Here is a 5,967-nt window from a genome sequence, read left to right as displayed (position 1 = left end):
AATATACTCCTGTTTTCTCTTTGTTTTGTTGTGTTACAGCATCAGCGTGAAGCAGAAAAGGATTTACTGTCAATGCAGGTCAAAGGTTAGAGGTTTAATCCCATTAACAGCTCATTTGACCTGAGAGAGGGTCTTGAGTAAGACATCCTCCCACCAGCTCAGCTATTTCCTGTCATCTCTCTACTGTCTAAATATCTAACAAAGGCATGAAAAACACTCCCCAAAATACTTTAGAAATGATTAATAAAATGTACCCGTATATATTTGTGTGTAGGAGGAAAGTGATGACAGATTGGTGTGACGCTGCGCTTTAGTGTATTTATTGTCATAGTAACCAATAAACTACCTGCTACAATTCACTAAAAGCACAGGAGACATCTTTCACAAACACCTTAAAGAGGAAGTATGTGTTTTGTGATTTTCTGTCGTTTATATTTCATATACTTACATAAACATGGTCTAAGTACAATACTTCCTGCAAGACAGAAACCAGAACTTCAGCCTGCTCAAAATTACATCAACTCATCAGACATGTCTATAAACATGTTTGCATGTAATTGAGAAGTTTCCATTTCAAGTAAAACAAGAAAAAGAAGATGTGAAATCCTGCTACTTCTGTTTCTTCGTGTTGTCTACGGCTAAAACGGACTGTTTTTAGACAGAGGCTGAACTGAGGGGCTGCTTAAAGGGTGGAAAGAGGGTTTTTTTTTAACAAATCATGCAAAGATATTCCCGAATATGAATATAAACCTGGAAATGTGCATGAAACAGCCACTATAAAGAGGACATGTCATGCACAGTTGTAGGCCGACTTTTTTTAACCTATTTTTTCTATATTTATAATTGTTTGTTTAGCTCCTGTCTCTTTAAGGCCCCTCCTGATGAACCCAGAAGCCGCCTCTCTGCAGACATTTCAGTGCCTACATTAACAAACAGTTGTGATTTCACTTCTTTTTCTTGATCTTTACTCAAAATAGAAACTTCTCAAATACATCTGTACATGTTGGAGCTTGACGGCTGTTTGTGGGCATGTGAGAAACAATCTGACATCATCGAGAAGAGGAAGTTTAGGTAACATCACAATCACAATGGGTGGCATGGTGGTGGAGTGTATGTGGCTTCTCTCCCGGTTCTCCAGTTTCCTCCCACAGACCAGAAACATGCAGCTTAGGTTAGATGGTGACTCTAAACTGCCCGTAGATGTAGATGTGAGTGTGAATGGTTGTCGGTCTACTCTGTTAGTCCTGTGATGGACTGGTGACCCGTCCAGGGGGCACCATGCCTCTCACACAGTGACAGCTGGGATTGACTCCAGCCCCCCCTCGACCCTCTATAGTATACTGTAGGAGATGAATGAATGCAGAGGAAGTGTTCAGGGCAGAATAGACTTGAGTCAAAGACTTGACTTTCAGGGAGTAGTTTAGCATGTTCACCTAAAGTTTTGGACCTTTGAGCATTTTTAACAAAGACATCTGACTGTAAAATAACAGAAAATCACAGAAAAGCACATCATGTCCTCTTTAACCATTTCATACTGTTCCTATCCTAACTCATAATTAGTCTCTACACCAATTCACACTCACTAAATAATCAATAAATGTTGGATTCATCCTTAATGAAGCTGTCAGAGAGTGTATTCGATTTTTTTATTTAAAAAAACAAAAAAAGAAATCAAATCTTATACATTTGCAACTACAGAAATGTGTATCAGCTGCACAAGTGATGCATTTTATTCCCATGTTTGTCTACTGTGGGTCATATAAGGAACAGTCTGGCTAAAGGAAATGTGTATCGGGGGTTTTACCGCTCTTATTTGTAAAAATGGGTCAAATTTAACCCTGAATAGTATTTAAGGGTTAACACCACTTTAACTCCAAGCTGTAATAACACCTACAAAATAAAAGAAATTAAAAACCTAAATATTTATAACTCCAGGATTGCTTTAACCCTCCTGTTGTCCTCAGGTGAAGGAAGGAAAGAAGGAAGGAAGGGAGGAGGAAGGAAGGAAGGAAGGAAGAAAGGGAGGAAAGATGGAAGGACGGAAGGAAGGAAGGAAAGGAGTAAGGAGGGAGGGATGGTGGAAAAGAGGAAGGAAGGAAGGAAAGAGAGAAGGAAGGAATGAAGGAAGGAAGGAAGGAAGGAACAGTCAAAAGAGATGGGGTCAATTTGACCCAGGAGGACGACAGGAGGGTTAAATATAACTATCATTTTTATATAACTATTAGTAGTGACAAATTATATCCAGTTTAAGCTCACAGTAAACTCATAAGTGATATTATGGCCTCAGTGCAGAAGTGTGATGTTCCTGTTAACTCGTGAGCGTCTCCCCCCTCACACCAAAAAAGGCTTCGGCTCCACACAGAGAGCAGCTTTTCTTCTCCGCAGGCCTCCACACGCTCAGCTTCACCTTTCATAACCAAACCTGACTGATGGAGCTGCATCAAGTGTGTTGGCTGAGGTTTCCCATTCCCCCCTTTTTCAGAGAGCGAGAGAGAGAGAGAGAGAGAGAGAGAGAGAGAGAGAGAGGGAGAGAGGGAGAGAGAGAGAGAGAGAGAGACAACTGGAAAATCATTACTGCTCTATTTAATTTGGACTCTGGGTGTTCTCCCATTCATCTTTCATGCCTGTTTCCTTCCTGTCGCATCACTGGACGACGGGCATTTTAATAATATCAAGTGTTTAATCTTATGTATTACTCTGTCAGAAAGTTAATTTAGTAAAGAAATGGAGTCTCTTTCTGATTGCGTCTCGTTAAATGTGACCTAATTGTTTTCAGTGTTTCAACCTTAACTGCTGCTGTCAAAGCCTCCCGTCCTCGCTGATGGCACGGGCCGGTTAAAAGTATAATCCTGGGGTTTAACTGAAGGTTATAAAAAGCACTGAGGTTGTTTCAGTCTCTCTCTGTGTGTGTGTGTGTGTGTGTGTGTGTGTGTGTGTGTGTGTGTGTGTGTGTGTGTGTTTGAAAGGCAGGCTGTTGCATGTGAGCGTGCATGAGAGAGAGAGAGAGAGAGAATTTTCCACTTGTGGGCCAGAGACCAGCTCCAATCACAACACTGCCATCTCATCTCCTTTCCTTCCTTCCTTCCTTCCTTCCTTCCTTCCTTACTCCTTTCCTTCCTTACTCCTTTCCTTCCTTCCTTCCTTCCTTCCTTACTCCTTTCTTTTCTTCCTTCCTTCCTTCCTCCCTCCCTCCTTACTCCTTTCTGTCCTTCCTCCCTTCCTTCTCTCCTTACTTCATTCCCCCCTCCTTACTCCTTTCCTTCCTTCCTCCCTCTTTCTTTAATTTTTCCTTCGTTCTTCCCCTCCTTCTCTACTTCTTTCCTTCCTTCCTTCCTTCCTTCCTTCCTCCTTTCCTTCCTCCCTCCCTCCTTACTCATTTCCTTCCTTCCTCCCTTCCTTCTCTCCTTACTTCCTTACTCCTTCCTCCCTTCCTTCTTTCCTTCCTTCCTCCCTCCTTACTCCTTTCCTTCCTTCCTCCCTCCCTCCTTACTAATTTCCTTCTTTCCTCCCTCCTTTCCTTCCTCCCTCCCTCCTTACTCCTTTCCTTCCTTCCTCCCTCCCTCCTTACTCCTTTCCTTCCTCCCTCCCTCCCTCCTTACTCCTTTCCTTCCTCCCTCCTTTCCTTCCTTCCTTCCTCCCTCCTTTCCTTCCTTCCTCCCTCCTTACTTCCTCCTTAAAAGTATAATCCTGGGGTTTAACTGCAGGTTAAAAAAAGCAGTGAGGATGTTTTAGTCTCTCTCTGTCTGTGTGTGTGTGTGTGTGTGTGTGTTTGAAAGGCAGACTGTTGCATGTGAGCGTGCACGACTGAGTGGCTGAGAGAGAGAGAGAGAGAGAGAGAGAGAGAGGAGGAGAGAGAGGAGCCAGTTTTCCACTTACCAGCTCCAATCACAACACTGCCATTGGAAAATATGCAGTTTCACTATCAATATCTCATCTGTCATTGGTCGGAAACATGGCACAAAATCAAAAGAAAAGCTGTTAGCGATGTAAGAGCAGTAAATTAAACGTTACTGGGAATTATTTTACAGTGAAGCAGAGATTCATAGGGGTCATGAATAAGCCCCCCTCTCCTGGTTCTGCTCAACAGAGGAAAGCGAGGAAGTAGTAGAGCTAGAATAATGAGTGTTTGGGTGTCTGGAGTCCTCTACTTTCAAACAGGGAGCGTGTGGGTGGAGGAAGTGAGTAACACTCCCTGCTCGAGGAGGAGGTGGATGAACCTGGTGCTTTTCTGATTTAAGACTGAGAAAAAAAATTCCTTCCTTACTTCTCTCATTTCCTTCCTTCCCTCCTTTCTTCCTTCCTTCCCTTTCTCCTTCCTTCCTCCCTCCTTCTTTCCTTCTTTCCTCTTTTCCTTCCTTCTTCTTCCCTTCCTTCCTTCCATCCTTCCCTCATTTCCTTCCTTCCTTCCTCCCTCCTTTCCTTCCTTCCATCTTTCCTTCCTTCCTCCTTTCCTTCCTTCCTTCCCTCCTCCCTTCCTTCCTTCCCTCCTCCCTTCCTTCCTCCTTTCCTTCCTTCTTCCTCCCTTCCTCCCTTCCTCCCTCCCTTCCTTCCTTCCATCCTTCCTCCCTCCCTCCCTCCCTCCCTACCTCACTCCCTCCCTCCCTTCCATCCTTCCTTCCTCCCTCCCTACCTCACTCCCTTCCTCCCTCCCTTCCTTCCTTCCCTCACTCCCTTCCTCCCTTCCTTCCTCCCTCCCTCCCTCCCTTCCTTCCATCCTTCCTTTTATTTCTCAAATTGCATGTTTTTCTGTTTTATGTAAAGCACATTGAGTTCCTATTGTATATAAATAAATCTGCCTTGCCTAATACACTTCTTTAATTATACGTTATATGTTAATTTGCATGCAAGCAGCTTTAACTCTGACTCTGCAGCTCCCAGTTGGCCGGATGCTCATTTGGTGGAGTGCTGCTGCTGCTGCTGCAATGATACCTAATTTATGTTTATTTTCCAGCAATTTAATTTAACACAACTCTATTTAGGAGAAAAGTATCATTAGAGCACAATAAGAAAGTACAATGAAGCTCTTTAATCTTGATTTTGACTCTGTTCCCTCGCAACAAAAACTCAGGATCTGCAGTCTGCTTCTGCTGACAATGCATTTTTTATGTATGCCAACTCCCTCCACCAATTAACAAGTAATCAGATTAAAACATAACTGTACTGCAGTGAACCTGGAGCTTTGGGTTTCTGGGGCGGGTGGTAATCCAGCCTTAGTGAGACGCAGATGAGTGAAATCAACAGTTGGAGAATGAATCGAGGCTCAATCTGGATGCTATTCTGTCTTCTTCTTCATATTTTGGCAGATTCAGGATCTTCTTCCTGTGTCCATTGTTGCTCCCGCCCCAAACACATCCGACCAATGAGAGGGGAGAACGCTCTCATCTGGCAGTGATTTTTATTTTTCAGTCTGAGCTTCCTGAAGAAAACCAAACTATAAAACTAAAAGTTTGAAAACAGTGAAATTGGTCTGAGGAATGAGGAATGACTGGCTGTGTTGTTTCCAGCTCTCACTTCCGTGCCCTGAATGAAATTGCAGGGATGAAGCCGCTTCTTATATACGACTGCAGGCTTTACAGAATAGCTGCTTATTTTAAAATATATATATTTATGTTGTCAATTTCCAGTAAATTGAGGGGTTTATTCGAGGGAAAGCTGAAATAATGCCTCAGCACTGAGCCGAGGCCAGAAACAGCAGGCTGCTCCAGAGGGTCTAATCTCTCGGGCCGAGGCTGGGAATAGCAGCTCTGAGCTGCTGGAAATCCTGACGCTTAATCAGCTTGTTTTCTGCCCTCCTGAACCGAGCGCTGATACCCGGCGAACATCCAGAGCTGAAACCACCACGCTGACAGGGAGCGAAGACACAAGCGTGAACAAGACAACAGGCCCAGATCTGAGTGTGAGGTGGGGCGGGGGGGCGGGGGTGTAGGGTCTGTTCATGCTGAGCTCAGAGATGACCCGAATACAAGA

This window comes from Scomber japonicus, chromosome 16 (genome assembly GCF_027409825.1).
Source record: "Scomber japonicus isolate fScoJap1 chromosome 16, fScoJap1.pri, whole genome shotgun sequence".
Lineage (NCBI taxonomy): Eukaryota > Metazoa > Chordata > Actinopteri > Scombriformes > Scombridae > Scomber > Scomber japonicus.
The sequence above is the reverse complement of the archived record's forward strand: the minus strand, read 5'-3'. Positions refer to the sequence as shown.